The 17,358-nt window shown below is 46.0% G+C and overlaps 1 protein-coding gene across 4 annotated transcripts in view; it reads left to right on the forward strand.

Moving 5' to 3' along the window:
- asic2 (acid-sensing (proton-gated) ion channel 2) overlaps positions 1–17,358 on the forward strand; it is a 453,225-nt gene that overhangs the window by 399,263 nt on the left and 36,604 nt on the right. The window lies entirely within an intron of this gene.

The following is a 17,358-nucleotide window of genomic DNA, read 5'->3' on the forward strand; positions in this document are numbered from 1 at the left end:
AGTCACTATCCTCATCTTCTCTCTCTCTATAGGATTACAGTATCTAGCGACTGTTGTTTCCATAGCGAGTTACACAGGTCATTAATATCCTACTTCCTGTCTGTGTTTTACCCATCCTCACTCCTTAGCACCAAGCTAAATACATGAAGTACGGCTAAACACAAACGCACAGTAGGCCCCAGACAGAACTGGAAACACTTCCCATTGTTTCTTCTTCTTCTTTTGGACCTTGAGATGTCTGATGTGTCCCTGGTAGCTTAGTCTAGCAGCAGCATAACCCATAAGTGACTCCTCTTTACCTATGTCTCCTAGCTAAACCTAAATAGGTAAAACACTCCTTTCTTCCTCTTCTTTTCTGGTTTCATCCTATTGTTTTATTTTGGTTTTGCTCTATCTGTTACTCTCGTAGCACAACATGTGAGAAGAACCATCAGCATTTTTGAATAATAGGTTATGACATGTAAGAGCCCAGTCATCAGTCGATGCTTCTTAAAGCACGTCAACTAAGATACTCAAAACTTTTTTTTTGTTGTTGTGTGTGCTCACCGACACTAAATTTTAGCTGCTCCACATAGCCATTCTCCCACACAGATAGCTCACCACCTCTGTAGAAACTTGCATTTGCCTGTGCCATTTCTCTCTCGTGTTCCCACAAGTGTACCAGTAGGCCTCAGACACCCGGCCCTGCCACCAGGACCACCTGAAGACCCGGCAGAGCAGTGTCATGGACATCCTTCAGCCTGAAGCAGGCAACGACCTGCCACGGCAGAGGAAGGAACAGTTAGGCAACAACGAAAGCAGACGTCTGACACCCAGCCTGAGCCACCAAGAGCTGACCAGCATTATCTTCTCCTTGGCCATGCTCCCGCAGGCCTCAAACAGGAGGTAAATGAACTAACGCTGCCAGCCACAGGACTCCACAGAGAACGAACCCTGCTTAAGGGGAGAAGGCACAGGACAGATGCAGGGACCCTGACAGCGTGGAGCAACTGAAAGAGGTCACCAGTTTTCAAGCGGCTCTGACAGCTGCTGAGCACCTGCCAACAGACGAGAGAGGAACTGGTTGAACTCAAAGAGAGAAACGCTGAAGCCATCGGCTTGCAGCCAGAGCTGAAGTCCCAACACTGACTCAGCGATGCTGCAACATTATAGACCAGCTCGATGTGGTCCAAATAGAACTGAAACAGTCCAACCAACTGCAAATGGACCCCACGAGAAAGATGTACCCTGCTGAACTTTGCATCAGCAGCGTAGGCTTCCCCAGCCCTGCACAAAAGGGGGGGGGGGGGGGACAAACCCCTCTGCTTAACATGTCATCAGACAATTTCCTTAAAGCTTCTGCAGCCGTGGAAGGAAAAGGATTGATTCAGAAGAATCTTGAAACGACGCGTGTAGTGACACTCAAAGACCTCAACCGAATGGCCAGACAAATCCCTGCATTTACACCAGAGCTTGCTAGACTCTATCTGATCTGGCATTCTCGGCAGCCAGAAAACATCCAGTCTAACTACCAGCAGCTGGAACAAGCCATCACAACAGGATTCTCAGACTTAAGAGTCTGAATGTAGACTGGGCGCGGTCCCAGACACCAACCAGGGTAACCCTGAAAGTCCCTGTGCTACTACCACAGACATCAAGCGAGCTACCTCGGAGCGTGCAACAAACCTGTGATGGAGGAAGACACCAGCTTCAAGAACCTTTTGACTCTGAACTTCAAAACCCAGAAGACACACGGCATGACCACAATGCACGACTCTGCTACAAAGTTCCTAGTCAGCATAGGACATAAAACTTTTAAAGTAGATGAAAATGTGTGCTCAAAAGGAAGCAAAAGTTTGCAGTAGTAAAATTTGAATTTTACTGATTTAAAGAAAATCTTGAATGCAGGTGTAAGCCTCACGTGCCAACAGACTATGCACTGCTTTTTGAAACATACAGACATTGTGCCACCCGCTGGGTGAAATATACACTGCTGCACATTAGTTTCCATGACAATGACTTGTTACAGAAAAAACATACTCCAAATAGGGCATTTGTCACCCTAATGCTAGATAGTAAGCAAACCACCTAAGCTGGGAAAACTAGCATGACCTAGAGCCCCTTCGTAACTACTGTTATCCTAAAAGTGCTTATTTGATCATTCCGATCCAAATGGGACATGATATGCGATACACATTTTGATCACTAGCTGCTGGCTTGTCTAAATGCAGATAAAACGATAGCTGGAATTGACATCTCTACTTAAAATAATAATAATAAAAAAAAAAAAAGGGGTCTTAACTGGTATCGGTAATTTCAGCATTTAAGCGTAAGTCTGTTTGACAAAGGAATCTCATCTCAGCGGCATGCAAACTGTACCGGTATTTATTAGTCTGCTTTGGTTGAAGGAATCCAAATTGCAGTATTGCTTAATCTGTTTCTGACGAAGGAATCTCAGCACAGTGTTATATACACGTAGACTTGGGTGATGCTCCCCTTTCTACAAAGTAAAGACCTTACGAATTATTGTTAGATTGATGTAATTCACCTAAATTTTGGCTGCATCTACAAGCAGAGAGCTACCTAGCGATCAAAACTGTTCACTCGCTGAAAAGTCAGTATTTATGCACGAGATGGACGTAACTATATAGGCTTAGTCAAGCTTTGACTTACAGCAAATCTATTTCCTTACTCTGTAAACAAATAGAATAAGTTGCGTAAAGTAAAGAGAAGAGTTCCATGAGTAAAATTTGCAAATGCCAAACCACATTTGCATTTTACTGAATGTAACATCAAGTTATTGAAAGACTTAAAGTATAGGCGCCCCCTTTTAACCCGTTTATACATGCATAACTCATTTAAAATGTGCGGACATTCTTCATGGACTGTTGAATTGTTCTGACATGCACTGGTTCCCCTGACAACGACTTGTCACAGGAAGTGCTAACTCGTGACGTCATTTTGTAAATAAACCAGCCTAGATGGCTAAGCTAACTTAACCTAGCGTCCATCCAGCTTAGGCTAAGCTAAGCTAACCTAGCATCCATCCAGCTTAGGCTAAGCTACATAATAACTTCTACAGTTAGCGGTTAGCATCATTTACTTGAAGCCTTAATTACAGCTTTTATGTATACAGCGCAAAGTATTCTAAAATACTTTCTTTAACCCCATTTAGGGTTTCTAATTTTTCTCTTTCCTTACTTTCAATTCTTCTCAGCTGAATTTCACCTTCACTAGTTTAGGCATAGTCCTTGCTGAGCGCTGTAGGCTAAATTTGCAGATCCCCTGTCAATTAAACCCAAGTTTATGTAAGCTGTGTAGCTAGAGAAGAATTCTTATAGTTATGAGAATTTTCATCAGCATGTTGACTAAACCTTTGGAGGGACACACACGGTGTGGTCTTAAACACGCAACAGCTGTGACCCACTATGGAGTGTTGGTCCAGGCAAATCTAAAGGTTAGTCACTAGTGCTATTGATTACTCTCAATTTCAGATCATTCCCGCTGTTTTGATCACTTACTTAAGTCCTTTTTATTTTTATTTTACTTCGATAATAATAGCAGTCAGCTATTCACTTGTCTATTCTGTCATGTATATGATTTATTTCCATTTCCTCTCTTGTTCAAATGTGGTTCCATTTCCCATAGGGCCCAGAAAGGAACCAGAGACACCTTTATTTGTGATTTTGTTTATTTTCAACGAGTGCACTAATTTTTATGACCCTGCAACACAAGTAATTTCAACGATTACTAGGGCATAACTATAGTCTTGAGGATTGATAATAAGCATAATTTGAATAGGAAAGCTGTCCTTTTTCCTCCTATTCTTCACTTCGTCAAGCCGTAGTGAACCACCAGTTAAGTCCAGAGAAATATTTTAGTCATAAGAACCATCTTAAGTCATTTATTTCATCTCGGCTATGCCAGACTAACAGCCACACCGGGGTGATCAAGATTCTCATCTCCTTACCCCACCTTATGGGTATAAAACAGAAGGTAAACAACCTCACATAATAGATCACAGCGTCCCACAAGGAGCGGACCTGTGCCCAAAGCCTTACAGACCAGCTAGACACTGAGGTTCGAACCAGATTCAATGCAGCTGGACTGAGCATGCCCAGGACCAGCACAGAACTGTCACCATGGCAACAACCCAGGTACCAGCCAAGCCCCTTGGAGAAGCCATGGAGGACAGCACCCTCAACCTGCAAACACCACAGGAAGACCAACGGCTGTCAACGACAGCATCCTCTTCCATACCCTTCACACAGGTGTCAATCTGAGGCTCCGCAAGGACAGCTGGACGCACCTGCCTCAGAGTTACTGGAGCCGCTGACACACGCAAAATAGCTCCCTGCACAGGACTCACCCGAGGAGTCCTGTAAGGTACAAGCTTCCGACTCCTTGCCCACCCCAGCTTAGGCAAGCTTGCGTCGGCACCACCATAAGGACAGAACAACACTTCAATCCTTCAGACCTCTCGTGACTGAGAGGCTAACAACCACCTTCTGACCTCCGGCCATCAGCACCAGGTCAGCTTGAAAACCTCTCTATGCTACATAGAGGCCTAACCACTTCCTGCAACCACAAGGAAACACCTGCCCCAAAACTAATGAATTTCAGAATGCCCCAACACCTGGTGCCTCAACACCTGCTTGGCTACTGTCCACATCACCAGCCGTGGAACGACCACCGCTCCAGAAGACACGAGCAACCAGAGGCCACCATGGCTTTCCAGCCTTCTATGACAAGTGTGTGTCTGATCTCTCTGCACTTCCAACTTCGCTCGTGGTTGTCCTTGAGGGGGGACAACAACAATCGAAAGGGGGGATCTGTAGGGTATGGACCAATCAGACACATACTAATTATTCATTATATACAAAGGTTTATGAAACTCCTCACACAGCCCAAATTAACAAACACAAGGGCAGAAACAGAGTCATGTTACAGGGCATGATAAGGAGATTTTACAACCTCCGAGGAATGTGGCCACATACTCAAGAGAGAGACTATGAAACAGAAACCCTCTTTAAAACAGACTTTGCTGCATTAATCATAGACTAACTTATCTAAAAATGAACATGCATAAAACTGTGAAAGAAACAGTGTAAATGGTTTACTGTCTCGTGTACTATTAGGTATATATTATGGTATGTATCCTGGTATACAACCAACTAACGATCAATGTAACCTCACCTGTATCATGCCTCCTACCTAATTAATCCTCATTTAATGACTCACACTTTGATGTACATCACCTTCTTCTAGAATGCAGTGTGGATGTGTTATAGCTATTTTAGCATTAATGAAGGTATAATCATGCTAGGGACAAAGATCCGTAAATCAACTAAGTGCCACTTTTCCTCTCAGACATGTCCCCTTTCTGATTGGTCGAGTTCAACCCTTAGGGGAGGATCTTCTCCAGGCCTTATTAGAGACAGTCCACATGTGACCTCCCTCTCTTAGTTCTTTCATCCAGCCGCAACACTGTTCTGGTGATACTGGGGAGCCCCCTCCCCCTCCACGGGGGCCCCAGGGCCCAGCAGGCCTCGATTCCAACCAGATATGGGCTCAGGCAGGAGAGAGATGACTCTCTCACAAAGAACCAAGGACAATCTCAAGAGTTTTGGAACAAAGACTCCAACCAACAACGACTCCAATCACCCATCCTTCCGACTTCCTCACTTCTCCTGGGTGCTCGGCGTGGCCTCAACAGAGTCCCAGGCCTTCACCAAACCAGTCATGCGTTCCTGGAGAAAGAGAACGCTCAACCAACTTCCACTTGACACTGCCGGAACCATCAACGACTTCAATTTTCAACAACTTCAAGAATTGTTCCCATTACAAATGCAAGTATTCAATTCAATGAAATGTGAAAATGAAATTCTGATGGTTCTTCTCATAGACCCTCTTCCGGTTTCCAATTTCATCCTATCACTAACCTATTTATGTATTCATGTGTGTATGTTGTTTAGTTTATTTATATTCATATAAATATCTATATTTAGTTAATAAAACTTGTACATAATATGTATTTGGTTCTGTTTTGTTTGCAATACAAGTCACTTTACGATCACGGTTTTTGCTACTGGCTCAAAGTACTGTACAGGCGAAGAAATAATTATTCTTCGGTGGCCATGGAAGATACCCTTTTCTTAGAATAAATTAATAATCAAAAGAGTTCGTTGGAAGAACTGATTAATTGATTGTAATATTAATTCAGCCACATCAAGTTAATCCAATTAACTGACCCAAATCTTTATAATTAATAATAACAAGATATTATTGATTATTAATATTTCCAAAAAGCTGAGTTCCTTACACCATGTTTTATAAAAAGATTCACAAAAATAAATAAAAATGTTTAGAAAATATGTAGGATAACGTTAATTTAGTTGTAGGTTACGTTCTCGTATCCATTTTTTTTCTAATGTCACAAGGAATAATCTGGTTTACTGCTTTACACGATTCTTTAGTAGTGTGGTTTGGGAGTCCTAAAGTGTTAGTAGAGTACTAAAGTGCTAAAATAAACATTCACGAGTGTACCTTACTTCTTACCGCTGATTCCTGATGGTTTAGAGGACAATTACACAGAGTCGCACACTGTCGTTTCAAAGAATAGTACACCGGCGAGTGCGAAGTATAAATCGAAGTACTTATATATCCCAATATATAAGTACTTCGTACTATAAGTATAACTTATATATCCCAAGTTCAGGGGAAATATGCAATAACTGCCAACCCAGAGGGGGGGACTTAGAGAATACACATGTGACCCGAAGGAGACATGGAGAACACTGGGGTGTCCAGCCGCAGGTGGAATATTTCAACCCCAGGGGTGGCAAGGTGGCTTGCCAAGGGAAAGACACATGCTCAAGAGGCTTACAGTGGAAATACACATGTGGGGGTCGCTCAGGGGAGGGACCATGCACACGGGAGGCACCTAGCCGAGGCACAGGCAATTGACACTGGCGCCAACGTCAGGAGTGCTGGAGGAACTCAGGGCTTTCGGGGAAGCTCACCTGAGGAGAATATCGCACGTATCCAGTCCGTGGAGTGGAATGGCGAGCAAGCGAAGACACCTGAGCGGGTCCAGTACTAGCTGGTTGAAGCGAGTACATGAGAGGACACTGGCTCCACTCAGAGATTGTAGAATCTGGCGAATGTGTTAGGTGTCGCCCAGCCTGCAGCTCTGCAGATGTCTGTTAGCGAGGCGCCATGCGCTAGAGCCCAAGAGGATGCCACACTCCGGGTGGAGTGGGCAGTCACACCAAGGGGGCACGGTCGACCTTGCTGCTGGTATGCCAAAGCAATGGCGTCCACTATCCAGTGAGACAACCTTTGCTTGGAGAGAGCCTTTCCCTTCAGCTTCCCACCATAACAGACAAAGAGCTGGTCTGAGGTCCTGAAACACTGCGTCCTGTCTACATAGGCGCGGAGGGCGCGTACTGGACAGAGCAGTGCCAAGGCTGGGTCTGCCTCCTCCGGGGGCAGCGCTTGCAGGTTCACCACCTGGTCCCGGAAGGGAGTGGTAGGAACCTTGGGCACATATCCAGGCCGGGGTGTCAGGATCACGTGAGAGTAAGCCGGCCCAAATTCCAGGCACGCTTCGTCAACGGAGAAAGCGTGCAGGTCCCCCACCCTCTTGATGGAGGCCAATGCAACCAGGAGTGCTGTCTTCATAGACAGGAACTTAAGCTCCACTGATTGCAACGGCTCAAAGGGAGCACTCCGCAGGGCAGTTAGAACCACTGAGAGGTCCCAAGAGGGAACGAGAGGAGGGCGAGGAGGATTCAGTCTCCTCGCTCCTCTCAGGAACCTGATGATCAGGTCGTGCCTTCCAACAGACTTACCTTCGACCGGGTCATGGTGTGCGGCAATAGCGGCAACATAGACTTTCAGGGTGGAGGGAGACAGCCTTCGCTCCAGCCTATCTTGAAGGAAGGAAAGCACGACACTATTCGAACATCTCCGGGGGTCTTCTCGGTGAGAAGAGCACCAGTTGACGAAGAGGTTCCACTTCAACGCATAGACGTGTCTCGTGGACGACGCTCTAGCGGAAGTGATGGTAGCCGCCACCGCTGGTGGTAGGGTACTCAAACCTGCCTCGTCCCGTCCAGGAGCCACACGTGGAGGTTCCAAAGATCGGGACGAGGGTGCCATAGGGTGCCCCGTCCCTGAGAAAGGAGGTCCTTCGTCAGGGGAATCGGCCAAGGAGGTGCTGTCGCGAGGAGTACTAGTTCGGAGAACCAGGTCCGGGCGGGCCAGTATGGCGCGACCAGAATGACCTGCTCCTCGTCCTCCCTGACCTTGCGCAGGGTCTGCGCAAGAAGGCTCACTGGGGGAAACGCATATTTGCGGCCCCGCGGCCACAGACTTCCCACCGATGGTGCAGCAGAGCGGAATGACTGGCCCGGACGTGGACGGCATAGCGGCCCGGTGTGGGGGCACAGTCATTAACCGCGCCATGACAAAGGAGACCAGGGAAGGAAGAACGTTCCACGGGGGTCTGCTCTGCCAGGGGGCTGGCGACAGAGGCGGAAGAGAGCGGCACGGTCCGGGGACGGCGCGCACTGTCAACCGGCTCTGGGACAGAGGGGGACGAGGGGTGCACGGCTCGCGGGTGGCGCTCCGTGTCGTCCGAGAACTCTGTGTGCTCAGGGATGGAAATGTTACTTCTTTCTTTAACCACATTAGGCTGCTGCCCACCCGTGGGTGAGCAGCGGGGAGTGGAGAACAAAAGATTCTCCCCCGGCCACCGGGGGAAGGAGTGGTCCTGCTACCATCTCCTGAGAAGTAACCTTCAACGTCCCTGAGCAGCCCGTCTCAGGAGCGCCGCTTGGCCCGGCGTTTAGCGGGGGGCGTTTAGCTCATCGAAGAGCCCTGGGTCCGTCCTACCCTCGTGCATGTCCCTTAGCATCTGGGCCTGATAGACCTGCAGAGTGGACATGGCATGCAAAGAGGCAGCCGCCTGTCCCGCCGCTCTGTAGGACTTCGCCACTAGGGTAGACGAGAACCTACAGGCCTTGGATGGGTGCTTAGGATCGCCGCGAGAAGAAGCACTCTGAGGACACAGCTGCATCGCAACAGAGCGCTCAACCGGGGGGAGCCCAGTGTACCCACGGTCGGCTGCCCCATCGAGGGGAGGAAAGGCAGATGAAATCAACGAGCGGTCGCGGGAAGACATGGGAGTCTTCCAGGACTTCGAGATTTAATCATGCACGTCCGGGAAGAAAGGTATTGGGGCAGGCTGAGGACGGGAAGCCGCAGCTGCACCCAAAAACCAATCGTCCAGCCGCGAGCGCTCAGGACAGGGTGGAGGGTTCCACTCCAAACCAATGCTCGCGGCCGCCCGGGAAAGCATGGCCGTCATCTCTGGATCGGACTGAGCCACAGCCGTATTCACACCCGAGGGTGGCAGCTGTGACGAGTCGTCACTTCCAGACGAATCAGACCCGCATTGTGATGCTGCGATTGACATCGCATCTTCCTCTGGAGCGCCAAAGGACACCCGCGGGACCTCAAAGGACGGTCCCGCGGGGATCCCCTGAACGCTCGCGGGTTGCAACACTGGAGAAAGTGCTGCAGGGCACGGACGAATAGTCGGCGCTTTGTTCCACACAGTCACCCTCAGATCACCCTGGCCACCAGCCGAAGTAGAGCCTCTCGAGGAGGCGCTAGATCAGGGTGTGGATGAGGGGACTCTCACTCTTGCGAGATCATTGAGTCTCGATCTAAGTGTTGCGATGGTCATGTTCCCACAGAAAGAACATGACTCATCCACGAGCGCTGCTTTAGCGTGATTAAAGCCCAAACACACCAAGCAGCGCTCGTGCCCATCAGAGTCAGACACCAGCCGACCGCAACCAGAAGTGCACGGGCGAGGCATATTTAAAAAGACGTGCCGCGTGCAAGCTCTTTTTGTGAGAGAAACTCAGTGCTGAAGCGCCCGCGGAGAACACACTCGCTGGCAAACCACGCTCAGATAAGCAGGAAGTGTGCACTCGCCGGGAGATCGCCGTCACACCAACACTGGAGAGTTGCTCGTCTCGTAAGAAGCTGACAATCAGAGATAGCTTAAGGAGTGAAGAATTACACTTGGCTCTGAAGCGAAAACATATCTGCCTGTTGCCGGCGTCCTCCTTTTATACCCACGAGGTGGGGCGGAGTTACGTCATGCAATTTCCGCAGACCCATGGCATTTCTTTGCCATTGGCTCGTTTTGTAATACTCGAAGTTGATAGGCTTTCTAAGCGAAACCCCATTCGTCGTCATCCGACGTAACTCGGAGTGACAACGAAAGGGAACTAGAGTTTTTTCGCATTTCATGGAATGAGAGCATGATTGCGTACAGAGAGGACTTAAAATCGTCTAGATCTGCTTATTTTTCAACCCTATTAGAAGAAAATAAACAAAAACCTTGGTATTTATTTGAAGCAGTGGCTAGATTGATAATATCAGGGAGAAAATTATAACTATGCATCTGTCTACTACAGTATCGCACCAGGCAGTGCATTGTAGTCTCCCTGAGGAAAAATTTTATTCATTCATTGCTAAAGGAGAGGAAGAATTTTCTAAACTCGTTAAATCATCTAAATCGACAACATGTATGTTAGACCCTATACCGACTAAGCTATTGAAAGAGATGCTTCCAGAGGTTATAGATCCTCTTCTTAATATCATTAATTAATCTTGGTCATTAGGATACGTACCAAAAACTTTTAAGCGGGCTATGATTAAACTGCTTGTTAAAAAAACGTCCTACAGAATTAGTCAATTACAGGCCGATTCTCGAATCTACCTTTTCTGTCAAAGATACCAGAAAAGGCAGTATCTTCACAACTATGTTCCTTTTTAGAAAGAAATGGTATCTGCGATGATTTCCAGACCGGATTTAGACCTTACCATAGTACTGAGACCGCTCTCATTAGAGTCACAAATGATTTGCTCTTATCATCCGATCGTGGTTGTATCTCTCTATTAGTGTTACTTGATCTTAGTGCTGCATTTGATACCATTGACCACAACATTCTTTTAAATAGTCTTGAAAATTATGTTAGCATCAGTAGAATTGTATTAGCATGGTTTAAATCATACTTATCTGACCGTTATTGTCATGTTTCAATGTGTTTAAGTTCTGTTTTGTGATCTGGTTTCCCCCTGTCTCTGTGATTTTGGTTTAGTCCTGTTATTAGTTCAGTTTTGAGATCTTGTTTCCCCCCCGTCTTTGTGATTTTGGTCCAGTCCTGTTAGTTTTCCCGCTCCTCGTTTGTGTTCAGTTTCTTCACCTGTGTTCTGTTAATTATCCCATTAGTCCCAGTTCTTTTAAGCCTTGTGTTTTCCCTCAGTTTTTGTTGGTCGTCGTCCGTGTATGGTTGTGTCTCTGAATTCCTGGAGTTTGTTATTTTGTTCCTGTATGTTCCTGAAGTTTATTTTGTAAATAAATCAACTACTTTGAAGTTCCTGCATCCTCATCTTCAGCTACCTGCACACAACCTGACAGAATGACCAACCCTCAAAAAACAGTAAAAGCTCCAACCCTGTCCCTTCGGCATCAAGATGAGTTGGGATCAGATCGCAGCTTTGGCCATGAACAGCCGTGATCTGATTGAATTCACGGGCAAGTTTTGTTTGCTGTTGGCGGACAGTACACAGGGAGACGACACCATCATAGGGTGTTACAAGATCGCAGCCCAGTATATTGACCCGCGACCGTTACCTGACGTCACTGGGATGGACTGGAGGGATGCAATCGCCACATGTTGGGATAGCTTTATCCCCACCTGGGCTATCTCCAATCCCAAGTCTGCCCGTCTATCCAGCCCAGCCAAACCCAGGCATCCAGTCAGTCCAACCAGGCCTGGAAAGGAAACGGTCCATCACAGCTCCGGACCCGTAGCTGAGATCACCGCTGAGATCACGTGGCTTAGATCACGGAAGCTGGTGTCGAATAGCGCTGATCTGGCTTTGAAAATGTTTGATCCAGCCATTATGTCTGTCCGTGGGTCCCACAAGTGTGCTGCTTTTGCCAAACCCGCACATTGTGCCGATCCAGTCGAGCCCGTCGCCTGCCCGTCAGCACCTGAGACCATTACATGCCCACCAGCGCCGGAGCCCGTGTCTGTTGTCCCATCCAGTTCCGAGTCCCATGATGTGCTGGCCCCGTCCAGTTCCGAGTCCCATGATGTGCTGGCCCCGTCCAGTTCCGAGTCCCATGATGTGCTGGCCCCGTCCAGTTCCGAGTCCCATGATGTGCTGGCCCCATCCAGTTCCGAGTCCCATGATGTGCTGGCCCTGCGCCAGAGCCCGTTGATCCTGCGCCAGAGCCCGTTGATCCTGCGCCAGAGCCCAGTGATCCTGTGCCAGAGCCCTCTGATCCTGCACCAGAACCCCCCTTTCCTGTCAATTTCCGCCATTAAAATTTTGGGGGGGCGCCCACCCAAAGGGTCTTCACCGCCTTGGCCACCCGAAGGGTCCTCACCATCTTGGCCACCCGAAGGGTCCTCACCGCCTTTGCCACCCGAAGGGTCCTCACCGCCATGGCCACCCGAAAGGTACAGCTCCGCCCTGGACGCCCGATGGTCCGACAGCTCCGCCCTGGACGCCGAGGGTCCGACAGCTCCGCCCTGGCCACGCCCACAGCCTGCTCCGCCGTGGCCACGTCCACAGCCTGTTCCACCCCGGTTCCCCGAGCTACCAGCTCCGCCCTCCCACCCCGTTGGATGTTATATGGCGCGAGGACGCGCCTTCGGGGAGGGGGGAGGTACTGTCATGTTTCAATGTGTTTAAGTTCTGTTTTCTGATCTGGTTTCCCCCTGTCTCTGTGATTTTGGTTTAGTCCTGTTATTAGTTCAGTTTTGAGATCTTGTTTCCCCCCGTCTTTGTGATTTTGGTTCAGTCCTGTTAGTTTTCCCGCTCCTCGTTTGTGTTCAGTTTCTTCACCTGTGTTCTGTTAATTGTCCCATTAGTCCCAGTTCTTTTAAGCCTTGTGTTTTCCCTCAGTGTTTGTTGGTCGTCGTCCGTGTATGGTTGTCTCTGAATTCCTGGAGTTTATTTTGTTCCTGTATGTTCCTGAAGTTTATTTTGTAAATAAATCAACTACTTTGAAGTTCCTGCATCCTCGTCTTCAGCTACCTGCACACAACCTGACAGTTATCAGTTTGTAGCAGTGAAAAAAGAGATGTCTTATCGATCAAAAGTTCAGTATGAGGTACCACAAGGCTCAGTACTAGGACCGTTGCTGTTCACTCTGTACATGCTACCCTTGGGAGATATCATTAGGCATTGGCATGGCATTGCATTAGTTTTTACTGTTATGCTGATGATACTCAGCTCTATATTTCTTCACGCCCTGACGAAACTTGCCAATTCACAAAATTAACGGAATGCATAGCTGATATAAAACATTGGATGACTAGTTATTTCCTACTACTTAACTCTGAAAAAACAGAGATTCTAATTATTGGACAAAAAACGTCCTCACGTTATAACCTAGAATACTGTCTAACACTTGATGGCTGCTCTGTCAAACCATTATGCTTGTTAGGAACCTAGGTGTGCTCTTTGATACCAATCTTTCATTTGAAAGTCACGTTTCTAGTATCTGTAAAACCGCTTTCTTCCATCTTAAAAATATATCTAAATTACGTCATATGCTCTCAATGACAAATGCGGAACAATTAATTAATGCGTTCATGACATCAAGGCTAGATTATTGTAATGCTCTTATGGGTGGTTGCGCTGCACGCTTAATAAATAAACTACAGCTGGTCCAAAACGCAGCAGTTAGAGTTCTTACTAGAATCAGATTAGCCCGGTTCTATCAACAGTGCCTTGGCTCCCTTTTAAACATCGTATACATTATAAAATATTGCTGATTACTTACAAAGCACTAAATGGTTTAGTTCCCCAGTACTTGAGCGAGCTCTTAACGCATTATAGTCCTTCACGTCTATTGCAATCTCAAAATTCCGTCCATTTGATAATACCTAGAATATCAAAATCGACTGCTGGCGGTAGATCATTTTCCTATTTAGCACCAAAACTCTGGAATAGTCTTCCTAACATTGTCCGGAAAGCAGACACACTGTGTTACCTCAAATCTAGACTAAAAACACATCTCTTTGACCTAGCATACACATACCACATTATAGACCTCTATAATTCAATGTAGGGCTGCATAGATTAGGTCAGCCGGAACCGGGAACACTCCCCATAAATCCTGATGTACTCGTTACATCATAAGAAGAATGGCATCTACGCTAGTATTAGTCTCTCTTTTTATCCCAAGGTTTACCGCAGTCCGCCGGATCTAGGCATTATCAGGATCTGATGAAGGACCTGCGCCTGGACACGACGACAACGCAGTCCTGAAGTCTCTCACCTGTGAAGGCCCCCTTCTCCTTCCCTTTACCTCTGTACAGATAAAACGTTGTCAAAATAGTTCCGGTTCACATGGCTACTCGGAAGCGATAAATAATTATGCGAATGAGCAAGCCGGAGCACGCTAAGGGTTTTCTGTTAGAACGGTGTCGTGTAGGCGGCACCCCTAAGTTAATAGCGATCTTTTCGATCAAAATTAACTTTAGCTGAACAATAACTTTATTCTAGAGCTGCTGTAAAGCCAAAACAATCTCTGTTATTTTCATTAAAGCTGCTTTGAAACAGTCTTTGAAACATTGTTCAAAGCGCTATATAAATGAAGGTGACTTGACTTGACTGTGCCTCATGCATCGCTTCACAATAGACTGTGGAATTTTTTTTTTTCTGTGAAATTTCACTAACATGACCAAACCTTTCTTTCTTTCTTTCTTTCTTTCTTTCTCTCTTTCTTTCTTTCTTTCTTTCTTTTGCCACACAAAAGGGGGCATTTTGAAGAATTAATTCAGCTCTTTTCATTACAATGACAATTCATTATGATAAATCATGGCTACCAAATTGAACAAAAATAACACCATAAAATTATATTTATTCTAAGTATTCCAAAGCCATAAATGCTGAAGAAATTAGTTACAAGCTGTTTTAATTACACTGTATTTGTATTTAGTGCAGTGCCATTCAACCAGTGATGACAACACAATAGTGTTGTCAGTTTATTGGTTTTGTAGTATTTCATAGCACTCTTCCTTAATGTGCTGGAAGGGTCATTCTTTCATCGCATTAAGGACACAAGAACACACCTGAGCTAAAAATTATTTCTCATGTCGTGGCACAGTAGATGCAGTAGCAGCGCCGCCGCTGAAATATAGTTTTTTTTTTCTTCTTTTTTTATTGTTTGTTGTTTTTGTCATTTTAATAAATACTGTTGTTGGCAGAGGACAGAAAATGATTGAAAGACAGACGGGAAGAAAATCAGGAAATGTTGCAAGCTGGATTCAAACTCATCACTCGCATAAGCACTACAGCTCAATGTGTGAGCTAGAATTCTCAACGGGCCGGGACGGCCGGGTTCGGGTCGAAAATATAAGCAAATGACTCGGGTCGGGTCGGACCTCGGGCTTAATCTTTTCCGTTCAGTGAAAAAAAAAAAATTAATCATCGCTGCTGTTCACCGTAAAGAAAGTCTGGCTGCTGTATGCAACGTGCATCGCTGGGGCAGACCTGACGCCGCTGCGAGCATGCCTTTAGCCTGGAGAAGAAGATAGAGTAGGTGAAAAGTAAACTTGCCACAGGTGAATTCACCGTCGCTACCACAGGAGTGGGAAAATCAGAGGTCTGGAAAGTGTTTGGAGTGGTGCTGGATTCTGATGGAAATTCTACAGGTCATATGCAATGCTCAAAATGATAGGTGCTGATGAAATATGACAGCAAAAAAACAGGGTCGTCCAGAAGATTTTTATTTGAGGCATATTTAGTAGCCTATAAAGCCTATTTATATATTTAAAGTTTGTTTCAGTTGTTTGTATTGTTCGTAGGCTATTGTTAAAAGACGTGAACATTAAAGGTTGATTTGAATTCCCGTCTGCTGGTCATGATGATATGTGTATGAGAAAAAAAAGAAAAGAAAATCGGTGTCGGGCCGCGGGCCGGGTTCGGGCAGATAATTGTTGATGTGTCGGGTTATATCGGGTCCGGGCTTTAAAAGCCACGGGCCGGGTCGGGTCGGGTTGTAATTTTCAGGCCCGTTGAGAAATCTAGTGTGAGCACCTAAGTCATGGTTCTTTCTTTCTTTCATTCTTTCTTTCTTTCTTTCTTTCTTTCTTTCTTTCATTCTTTCTTTCTTTCTTTCTTTCTTTCTTTCTTTCTTTCTTTCTTTCTTGCTTTCTTGCTTTCTTTCTTTCTTGCTTTCTTTCTTTCATTGCAGAACACTTTACAATAATCAATTTACAATCTGGTCTGTGAACTTGTGTCCACTTGTCTCTCTGAAATGTTTTGAGCTTTTAACTGTCTTCTGGAAACTAATACCCATCTTTTTTGACAAGCTACACTTTGGTATGTTTGATATGGAACACACACACACACACACACACACACACACACACACACACACACACACACACACACACACACTGCTGAAAGTATTGACTGGTCCCAGTGTGTATGAGGCTGTTTGCAGCTGCTGTCATGGTGTGTTTCCATCAGTGCTTTGGCCTCTGGAGTGTGAGTGGGGGTGAATTTGAGACTGTGCTCTCCTGTTATAGATGGCTGTTAGGATGCCTGCAAGCTTGTGGGGGTCCTGAGGACTGAATGAGGCCTCTCTCCTCACCAGGCCTTTGAGAACGGATGAGGCATGCGGGGGGTAAATGAACACATCTCTCGCAACCAATATTACAGGCTAGCGAGGCACGGCTAATCAAACAAAATGACAGATATTAAATGTGTGAGTGTCCTGTGAGGCGTGACAATGCATTTGAAAGAAAGAAAAACAGAGGAAGCTATGGAATAAGTCTGATTTCCTGACACTTTTTCCTTTTTTGAAATTAGATATAAGATTGTGCTCTAGTGTTGAATTAAGGTTAATGTTACTAAAGCTGGTTCTTTTTCACATTTACACTCTGAAAAATAAAGGTTTCAAAAGGGGGGTTTTGCATACCATTTTGATACCATTTTCAGTTCCCTAGAGAAGCTTTGAGTGGACAGTTATTTTTATAATAATTGTCTTTTTATTGGTGTAAAGAATTAAGAACCCTGGAATGGAAAGGTTCCATGTATGTTAAAGGTTCTTCATGGAGCCTCATGTAAATAAAGAACCTTTATGAAGAGAGAATATCTGAAATATGGGAAGATCATGCAGAATTAGATCATATCTCACTGCGGGTCTCATTCACTAACTGCTCATGCATTCATGACTGTGTAAGCGTATTTTCACAAAATCAGGATCAATAAATGTTTTTTGGGGTAATATTTTTGGTTTTATTTTGATAAAATAGTGTGAGAGGA

The sequence above is a fragment of the Siphateles boraxobius genome, unplaced genomic scaffold (genome assembly GCF_051911475.1).
Source record: "Siphateles boraxobius isolate OS27281-9 unplaced genomic scaffold, OSU_SipBor_1 66, whole genome shotgun sequence".
Lineage (NCBI taxonomy): Eukaryota > Metazoa > Chordata > Actinopteri > Cypriniformes > Leuciscidae > Siphateles > Siphateles boraxobius.